This window comes from Aythya ferina (genome assembly GCF_964211825.1).
Source record: "Aythya ferina genome assembly, chromosome: 2".
In the NCBI taxonomy this organism is placed as follows: Eukaryota; Metazoa; Chordata; class Aves; order Anseriformes; family Anatidae; genus Aythya; species Aythya ferina.
In genome coordinates, this window is record NC_140297.1 from 5,480,002 (window position 1) to 5,490,542 (window position 10,541).

Sequence of the window (10,541 nt, forward strand, 5' to 3'; positions counted from 1 at the left end):
CCATCACAAATATCAAGTAAAATTAGCTTATTCCTCGAACGTTAAAAAAAGATGAGCTGACGCCCGCACAAACCGAGTCCCAGCAAGTCACCGGGAAGGCTCCAAGCACGCCAAGAATGTTGAGCCCAGGGTTTTGGGCTGATTTACTACAAAATCCTCTCGCTGCATGCAAGTTGGGCACACGCAAGCCGAGTCACACGTGCACAAATCCCTCACCTGCATGGGCTGCAAGCTGCTCGTCCACAGCACCCTGGGCGAACTCCTACTGTCTGCCCGACAGCCCGCTAACAAATAGACCCCGGGGAGAAAAATTGTGCACCAGCAGGGAGGTGGACGAGATGATCTAATAGGACCTTTTCCATCCCTTAGCTTTTATGCTTAGTCACAGAATAAATATCTCCCACGTTGTAAAGAAACGTGCTGGTCTGATTATGTTGGGAGAGCATCGCCCTCTGAAGACATCTCGGTTCCTGCTGCGATGTTACTCGTGCTAGCAGGACTTACCCAAGGAGTAAGTAAAGTTAAGCAAAGGAGGGCTTTTGCCTGGCTTTCTGCTTCAGTGAGCTCTCCGGCACCCAAGCGAGTCTCCTAATTCCTCCCCTTGCAGCCACAAGCAGTGCAAGAACCTCATTTCTCTATTATTGGAGAACTCCGTGCTTCCCTGAGCACTCACTCCTGATCCTGTCCGACATGGAGAAGCACTCTGGTTTTGCAAAGCACAAGCTGGCAGGAGAACAGACAAAAGCATCCCATCCATCAGCCAGCCAGGTGCAACAGGCTGTCAGAAACCCAGCTCCAAAAAGAAAAGAATAAAAAGTGAAGAGGCAAAGAAGCAATGGGTTTGGGGAGAGGAGAATCCAATGCAGCTTAAAGCGTACAGCTTCGACTGCAATTTGCATTGGCAGCGGTTCATGTCCCCAGCAGCAGCAAGGCCCTCTCTTATCTTCAAAATGCAAAAGGAGCTCAGTCACACGAAGAAGGGTCCAGCAGCTGCACTACTCCAACACCTCCAAAGAGTGGTCAAATAAAGCATGCACCGATTTGTAAGGCTGCCACAAGAAAATGCCCTCACGTAATCCAAAGAGCAACTGAGAGCCCCACGATCTCTCATCTGCAAATTTCACAATGTAGGAAAAAAATAAAAACCAAAACACTTTAACCGTGTAAAAGAGAAAAAAGGGAAAGCCACACAAATCTACATCTCCTCTTGCAACTGGGTGGACATCAATGGATGGGGAAGCAACGCCCACTGCTCCTACCCCTGCACATGGAGCTGGGAGTAGCAGGTTCTGCTTCAGCTTCCAGTTCAGATGCTGGACCATGGGCCAACCCTGAGCACTGCCAATTCTCACAGGATTTGGTGTTTTTCATAAGTAGCCGGTTCCTGGAGTCATATGATTACCTCAGAATCCACACTTCCTGATTCTGGGTTAAAAAGAAGTACTTGTAGATGTCTAAGTTGAAGAAAGAAGAATAAGTCAAAGTCTGAAGTGCTCAAACAAAAAAGTTAATTCACAATTTTAATTTTTTTTGGAGGAAGGAATGGGATCAAGGACTCTTTCCCCCAGTGATATACATTGGAAATTTTAGACAGGGGAGAATGGTTTAATATGGGGTTGAGCTTCTACATCCCCATCTGTAGGTTACTGATCAGAAAATCCAGCTTTCAGAGCAAAACCTGTCCAGAAACCACACAGACCTTTGATGTATGCAGCTGTCGGCCTCTTTCCTCAAAAGAGACCTGTTCAGCAGAGGGCAATATGAAGGCACGGTGGTTTAAAAAATAATAAAATGCAGTGGAACAACTTGCCAAATTTTGCTTTCACATCTTTTACCCAGCCTGAAGTAAGGCAAAGCCCTGCGAGTCCAGCTGTGCCGGCTCATCTGCTGGCATCCTCCGCTCCCCAGCGTTACCAGATTTACAGCTGCTGGTGGGTCTTGTCTGGCAGAAATACTGCGTGGTAAGAACCAGTCTGTAAATAAGGACTCATCCCGCTGAAAAAGCCTTTCTGGACTCTGACGGAGCCCGAACCGTGATGGTGCTGAGCACCCTGAGCAGCTCTGGGTGCTGTGTGCCAACACAAGCAGCAGCCTGGAGCCAGCACCCGTGGCCCCAATGCCAGCAGGACCGTGCCAGGCACTGTTCCTGCCTCGCAGGCCACGCAGAGAAAGGAAGCCTCACTGCTCTGGCTTGGCAAACGCTTCTGGGTTTCTCTATTATCTCATCTTTGCGATTAGGAGGAAGTGAGCACAAACCTGTTGAGGCGCATTGTTCCCGCTCCCCCTTGGCTTTCGGCCGGGTGCTTACGCTCCCGGGTTCCTGCTGTTCCCAGGGCTGATTTGCTGCCCCCGTGCAGCCCACGAGGGGCTCCAGGACATTGCTGCAGTGTGTGGGGACGTGGCTGTGCCTTCCCCAGCTGGGAGCTTCACCAGCAGGAACCCACAGCATGCAACAAGTTGGTCCACATCTATTAAACTGCCAGCCACATCTGATACTGCTGCATCCGTGGCATTTAACGAGCCTGACCCTCACCCTTCCTGCAGAGCACAGGTGCATTAAACCCACCTCTGTGCAGCTTGGTTCCCAAGGACAGGAGTGCTCCTCTGAAAATGAGCTGCCAAAACCAGAAGGTGACTGAAGAGGTGACAAATAAGTAAAGAAATATATTAAAAATAAAATTAAAACCAGATTCGGTGTAATTATGGCTTTGTTTGCCCAAATTTCTCTGCACCTCCTCCTTCTTCTTCTTCCCCCAGAAGATTTACTTCAGGAGAAAAATGCCACCCATCGTGTTTGTGTTTACAGGAGAGGAAAAATACACCTTTCCCCTCGGTAAGGCAAAACAAGTCATGCCACGAAAACTCAACAGATGTGGAAGTGACAGGCCTTTTTTTTTTTCCTCCCCTTTTCAAATGAAGTATTTTATTAAGCGAGCTCAAAACTCCAGATCGCCGCATACAAAGAAACAAGGTTGGAAATCCCCCTCCCTCCACCCCCACTGCTGTTTGCTAAGGAAACCAGCTGCTTGGCCCCAGCCAAAAAAATGATCTCAGCCATTCTTAAGAGAGCCTCCAGTGCATTTTCATGAGTCATGGAAAGCAACAACTCGTTGCTTTGGTAATGCTAGGTAAGCAACTGCTCATCCATCCACAGCCACGCTGCCAGCAGTAAGTCAAAGAGCAGACCGTTTCTTGACGGATTACATCAGAAACGGCCCCAAAATAGAGCTTCGCGGCACGACTGCCTCGCAGGCTTTATAGGACATGCCACAAATAGGATTTAGCAGCCAGGGTCCTCTGTGGGCCTCATCCCAAACCCCAAATGGAGGGGAGAGTGGCAGATGCAGGCAAGGAGCAGTGAGAAGAAGGTGAGAGCTTTCTCCATGCTCTTCTCCCAAGCCACCAGCCCAAAAGCCAACACCGGGGCAAGGAGGTTTGTTGGGAGAATTGCAGGGTGCTTCATCCACAGACCCCTTCCAACCAGGTGGGTCTGCACACCACAGTTACACCTACACGACTCGATGAACGTGTTCACACAGACACACACAAGACATGCCTTCACCAGCCCCTCAAACTGTTGGCTCTTCTCATGCCTCAAGGACTGCAAGCCAAAAAGGATGCCCACGTGCAGTTAAAACAGGAGACTGTGTCTACTGACACCTCAAGACTCAAGCAACAGAGGTCCAGGCAACGTATCCAAGCACCGCAAAGGGAAAAGCCGTAAGACAAAAGCTCAGCGTGCCACCTCCTCCCTGGGACAGTGCAGCTGGCTTTCCAAAAGGGAATTTCTCCTGTGCAGGATTTCCTAGACACATCCAAGGCTGAAACGAGCTTGTCCCCAGCTCTCCCTCGAGCGATGGTTTCAATCTTCAGCACCTTCCATAACGGGGCCAAAAGGCATTTGTTTGGGCTCATCTCCTGTGACGCAGCTCGTGAGCACAAACCACAGGTCCTCGCCCCAGCCCGACGCCGAGCAGGCACACGGCAGGCATTAGTCACACCGGTAGTGCCGTACGTGAAGCTGCTGAAATATTGTGCTGATTGAGTGTTTTCTCTTTCTCTTGACTCATCAGCCAGGTATCACAGGGAACGACACAAGCACCATTTGTAACTTCAACAGGTCAGCGCTTTAGGGACAGCCCCAGCAAGCAAAGTGTTTCGTCACCAAACAAAAACAGGCAAAAGTGGGTACATTTTCTCAAACCCTTCACACTCAAGAGCTAATTTCAGCCAAACAAGGTGAAGCCAAGCCAGCCTGCAGGGACCATCATTAGGGGATGCAGAGAACACCACAGCCGCTCTCCCATCAGGGCCACCCGTGACTCAAGTCAGCATCCAGGAGTGCTTTGGGAGAAGGAACATGGGGGCAGCAGCCCAAGCCCACTGGGGAAGCAGATCCTTCTCCAGCAAGAGCTGGCCTAGCAGAAAACTGTGTGTGGTCCCACATCCAGGCAGCCCAAGGGTCCTGCCCAGCCCCAAACTGCAGCAGGTGCCTCAGGAGACATGAGCAGGGCTTCCCTGGGTTGCCACCACCTGAGGAGAAGTGGCCGGGGCTCAGCAGGAGCCACATGCAGAGTTTTCCATGGAAAAGCTAGAAAAGCATACCAAGTCCTGTGAGGAAAGGCTGAGGGAACTGGGGGTGTTTACTATGGGAAAGAGGAGGCTCAGGTGTGGCCTCATTGCTCTCTACAGCTACCTGAAAGGAAGGTGTGGGGAGCTGGGGGTCAGCCTCTTCTCACAGGTAACTGGTGACAGGACCAGAGGGAATGGCCTCAAGTTGTGCCAGGGGAGGTTCAGGTTGGAAATGAGGAGACATTTCTGCTCAGAAAGAGCAGTCAGGCACTGGGATGGGTTGCCCAGGGAGGTGGTGGTGTCACCGTCCCTGGGGGTGTTCAAGAAGAGGTTGGACGTGGTGCTTGGGGACATGGCTTAGTGGTGACATTGGTGGTAGGGGGGTGGTTGGATCAGATGATCCTGAAGGTCTCTTCCAGCCTTAATGACTGTGATTCTAGCACCAAAGCGGCTCCTTTCCCTGCCCTCAGCACTCTGGCAATGCACAGCATGGCTCGAAGACACCCATCAGAGCTGGACCTCGAACCTTCGACTGAAACCAACGCTGCAATAAGCCAAGCACAGCTCAGGACAGTCTCTGTCTATTTCTCCTTTGCTACCAGCTCCCTCCAAATCGAAATAACTGACATATTTTGCATATTTCTCTAATGACTCTGTTACACCAGCACTGAAGGATTAAGACCAAGGAGCAGCAAACACATTCCACCAGTTTATTAACCGGGTGCTCAGGTTTCCCAAAGGCCGCCCTCCAAGCTGGAAGCCAGCAAACGGGTTGCAATAAAGGGATCAGCACTGTGCTGCAGGGTGAACAACAGGCATCGAGGCTGCAGCAGGAACACCCTGGCAAACTTTCCAGGGCCTTGGCCCAGCCTGGTGTTTTTACTGAAGAATGTTTCATACGTTCAGCAAGACAAACCCAGCTCCACAGCACATTCAGACCCCACCTGGAGCCTGTGCTTAGCTCTGGGGCACCAGAAGGACAGGGAGCTGTTGGGGTGAGTCCAGAGGAGGCCACGAGGATGCTCAGAGGCTGGAGCACCTCTGCTGTGGAGCCAGGCTGAGGGAGTTGGGGTTGTTCAGCCTGGAGAGGAGAAGGCTCCGGGGAGACCTCACACCGGCCTGCCAGGGCCTAAAGGGGGCTGCAGGGGAGCTGGGGAGGGACACTTGGGCAGGGATAGGACAAGGGGAAATGGCTTTAAACTAAATAAGGGGAGATTTAGATTAGAGATAAGGAAGAAATCCTTCACTGTGAGGGTGGTGAGGCCCTGGCCCAGACTGCCCAGAGGAGCTGTGGCTGCCCCATCCCTGGCAGTGCCCAAGGCCAGGCTGGATGGGGCTGGGGGCAGCCTGGGCTGGGGGCAGGGGTCCCTGCCCATGGCAGGGGGTTGGGATTAGCTGGGCTTTGAGGTCCCTGCCCACCCAAAGCACTCTGTGACTGATCTGCCTCAGCAGAAGCAAACTCAATCTCTCACCTCCCATGTCCAAGCACAGCTTCCCCACTGACTGCAGCCTCCTGGACTGAGTCACTCCCCCGTCCCAGCCCACACACCTCCTTCCAGCCACCCCCTTCCACCTCAACCACCCCGTTTCTCCAGACAGCAAGCTGAGTACCCGAGCCGTCAGCATCACCCACGTACAGATAACATCACCAGCCAGCCTCCACGATGGCACTGCGCTGACCCGGCATGCAGAAAAGGGACAGTCCCTCTGCAGGGCACTCCCTGGTTAGTGGCAGAGAGGAAGAGGCACGACGCCAGCAGAAACAGAGCATCTAGGACAGGATTTCTGTGCACGCACACAGCTACAAGACCTCACCCTACACCGTTCTCCCCAGCCAAGCCTTCCTTATCGCAGCCCCACGTGGTGGATGCCCCAGCCCTTCAACCTGGCCCGGAGGTGACATCCACCTGTCAGCGAGAGCTTGTGTGTGGGCATCGCTGCTGCAGCCTTGTGGTGCTAAAGGTGCAAAGAACTCGCTGCAAACAGTAAATATCTGCTTTTTTTTTTTTTAGGCTCTTATCACGGAGGGAGCTGCACTATTTCCAGTTAGCAAATGGACTGGGATGGCCTGACTTCTTCTAAATTGAAAAGACAAAACCAAAAACGTAAAGGTTGTAGTGTAAAAGGTGTAAAAGCAAGAAGTAACCAACCATTGTCACCACAACAGGTTTCCACATCCAAGGAGTGTGCCAGACCTCAACAGACTCCCCCAAAAAGCCTCCACACCTCCGCACCCAGCCTGGCAGCAGCAGAACTCAGAGCACAGCACTGGGCTCATCTTTGCACAGCACCTGATGGCTGGCAAATGCTCATCACATTAAACTTCCAGCAGTCCTACAGGGATCTGCAGGCACTTGGATGGCTCCAGAAGCTAGGAATACCTTCACAAGGACTGGACAAACACCACTGCTCCACGACAATCTTAGTAGTGCAAGAGTGCTCCAAGCACTGCAGACCCCACAAACACCACAGCAGCACTTACAGCCTTCCGACCTCCTTCACAAGGGCTTTTAACCCCACCAATTAATCCTTAAAGCAACTGCACAGAGCCTTTCCCCCCGTGAATCACCTGGTTATCGATCAGATGACTTGCTGCTATTTAGCTCACAAGCTCCACGCCACAGCAAACTCCTACAGCTGGATATCCACACTCCCCCCCAGCCAGGGATATTTTTTCAAGTTTTTGGGCATTAAATCACTACCTGAACGCTCAATCCATCCACCCCCCTTCCACCCAGGCTGTTTACACAGCATCCCACGCAGCGAACTGGCCGGCTCCTTCCAGGATCTGGCCCGCGCTGCCGGGCACGGCCCCAGGCTGCCCGGACTTTGTCCCGTGCCATTTCTTCGGCACCCAGCCAAATTCCACCCTGGGTTTCGATTTGGCAGCGGCTCGTCCTCCCCGATCATCTTGCAGAGTGGGGAGGGCGAAAGGAGAGGAGCTTTGGCCAAAATAGTCATGATTTTGGGGTAAAATGGTAGCCAACGGGGGTTTTATCGCAGTGGAGGGCAGGCCCTGCTAGGGATTCTCATTAAATCCTGAGTCACTTGGTCTCCCCTGACATTTGTTTGAGGATTTTCCAGGGAAGGGAAAAGTGGCTGAAGAATGCATTTTGGAGCCAAAACACCCTCTTCTGTGAGGTACAAGTACCTGTCACCCTAAAAGCCTCAGCACCTGCGGGTCCACCCCTGCGGGTTGCCTTCTGAGGCACCCCCAATGCTCTAGGGACCGGTGCAGGATGACACCCAGCACCACGTCCCCGTCCCCACAAGAAGGGACCACAAGGAGACGCAGGGCTCGAGTGTGCACCTCCTACACCCCACCTCACCAAATGAATCTCCCCAAACCACTGCAGCACCGGGGGAGCCAGCTTTGGGCCAAATTCCTCACCGATTCCTCCCCACTATGGCTCATGCTGGGACTGCAACCCGCCTGTTTACACCACGAGGGCATCTCAGCACTCTTGTTCTGCCATCCTGTGCAACCCATCTTCTGCAGGGAGCAGGCTTTGAAGTGCGAGGCATCTATTTTTCGGTCTTGTGTTACTGACGGGACAGGGATTTGGTTGGAGCCCAGTGGCATTTCGCAGGTTGGGACAGACACGCTGCCCCCACGGATGCTTTCCTGGAAGGATTCCCAGAAAAACACCCGGTCACCTTCACCTTGCTCTAGCTTAGATAGGAAAATAAAGTCTGGGGATTCGGGTTCAGCATCATCGGGCCATTTAGAGCTCTTTTCGAAAGGCTGAAAAGCGCCTGAGGACTTCAAGGAAAAAAAAAAGTTGAATTCCATATCCCCCTTCCTATGGCTCTATAATGCGTTTTCCATCCCGCTGGTGCACAGCTGACATTCTGCACATTGCTGTGCACATTGTGCTTGGCCGCGGCTCCGTGCAGAGAGGGGAGTGGAAAGGCCAGAGTCCAACCAAGTTCCTGCTGCCGTCGGGCACCAGCGGCCCCAGCTCCCGGGACAGCAGGGACACGGGGCACGCATCCCTCTCCTGTGTTGGACCCCAGGAAATGTAAAAAATCCGGAGATTTGGAGAGATTTGTCCATTTCTACACAACACAGGCTCTCCATCCCATTAGGAAATCCAGGTTACATCTCTCTGAGCGAGCTGTAAGGGTCTCCAAAAAAAAGAAACGCACTGCCCCTCGGCACATGTAGCCACGGCAGAGTTTCTGACGGAGATTTAAGACCCATGGAAAAAAACCCGTGGTACCAAACCCCGTTCAGAGAAGGGATGTATAAAAGAGCCTTTAAAGCCGCAGCCCACCAGGCTGGCAGCCCGTCCAGCCACGCATCCTGCCTCCAACAGAGGAGCTTTTACAAGCCAGGAAAACTTCCTAAAGCAAAGACCATGCCCGGCTGCGGAGGAAAGCCCCAAAACCTCGACCCCCTTTTATTACATGGTCTGGAAAGCGGACCCTCAGATGCAGCTATGCCAACATGCATGTATTTGAGCCTTGAAACTCCCAGTGTCACCTAAACTCTGTATAAACCCCAAATCTCCAAAAAAAAGACCCTGTTATGTCGCATTCCCCATCCTCAGCGTTTTGAGAAAGCCTTTTGAGGGCTTTCACCCCTTGCACCGACAACACGGGGCCAGCCCCAAACCAGAAGTGAGGTCTAATTGCAAAAAAATTAATAAAAAATGAAAACGCCACCGGGTTGCGAGCCGGGAATTGGGGAGGAAGAGGAAAAAAGCAGCAGATGAGGGGAAAAAAGGCTTTTTCTGGGTAAAATGGGGCCGGCGAGAGACACACTCACTGCGGGGTGGCGGGTGGAAGGCTTCATGCTGAGCCGTGCCTTGCAGCCAGGGCTTTGGGAGCAGCTTTTTTACCCCGAGATGAAACCCATCCTGCTTTTCTGTCCCCTATAGGGCTGCTGTAGGACAACTGTGTCGGGCACCAACTTGGGGAGACGGCTGGCGGAGCCAAACCCGAGCAGGCTGGAGGAAGGGGACACCAGGACCAGGTTGGGAACCCAACCTGCTGCCTCTAAGGGGACATCCCAGAGGTGGGGAGGTTGTTATAGGGTGCCCAGCACCCACAACCCCCCAAATCCTAAAAGTGCTGTAGACGAGCAACACCCCTCCCTTGCATTGCTAGAGGATGGGGCAGGGAAAAACTCGAAATAAAACGCTCGCAGAACCAGACCCGGACACAAAACCCCAAAACCGACCCCGCGGAGCCAAACCCGGACACAAAACCCCAAACCCAAACGGGGCAGCGCGGCTGCATTCCCCCCCTGTATCCCCTCCAGCACAGCCTTACCCGTCCGGAGAGCGGCTACCCGCGGGGAGCCATGCGCGGAGGCTGCGAGCGCTGCTTTGGCACGGCTCGGCACGGCTTGGATTTGGCACGGCACGGCTCGGCTGGCTTGGATTGGGCTGGGTTTAGCACGGCTGGGTTGGATTAGGTTGGGTTTGGCTCGGTTCGGTTGGTTTGGGTTGGGTTTGGCACGGCTGGGTTGGGTTTAGCACGGCTCGGCTCGGCTCGGGCTCGGCTGGGTTCGGCTCCGGCTTCGGCTCGGGCTCGGCTCGGGTTCGGCTCGGGCTCGGCTTCGGCTCGGCTCGGGCTCGGCTCGGTTCGGGGGGGGGGCGGCGCGGGGCGGCGCACAAAAGCGGGAGGAAGCGGTGACGCGCTCGGGCGCCTCCGCCAATAGGGAAGCGGCCAAGCCCCGAGGCCACGCCCCCACCCGCGGCCGCCCCGCGTCTCGCCGCCAGGGGGCGCCATTTTGTGCCTCACCCCTCCCCCCCCCCCCCCTCCGCTGGGGGGCGCCATTTTGTGGCCCCTTCGCCGCTGAGGGGCGCAGGTGGTTGTGTGGGGGTGGCAGCCCCGCTAGGTCCTCGGTCCTTCAGTTTCTTCAGTTTTGGGTTAATTTGGGCTAGCAAGGTGTTGTTTAGCCCTTGGGGAGTCCAGGGGGTGGGTTGTTGAGGGAGCTGGTTGGGGTTCTGTGGGGTTTG

At 53.9% G+C, this 10,541-nt stretch overlaps 1 protein-coding gene across 1 annotated transcript in view; it reads right to left on the reverse strand.

Moving 5' to 3' along the window:
- The window catches only part of LOC311430822 (mitogen-activated protein kinase kinase kinase 3-like), a 64,712-nt gene extending 54,545 nt beyond the window's left edge, over positions 1-10,167 (reverse strand). Inside the window, exon 1 of the mRNA XM_084507700.1 lies at positions 9,850-10,167. The gene's annotated coding sequence lies outside the window, so the exon portion shown is untranslated. The remainder of the gene's footprint in view (positions 1-9,849) is intronic.
- Between the last annotated feature and the right edge of the window lie 374 nt (positions 10,168-10,541).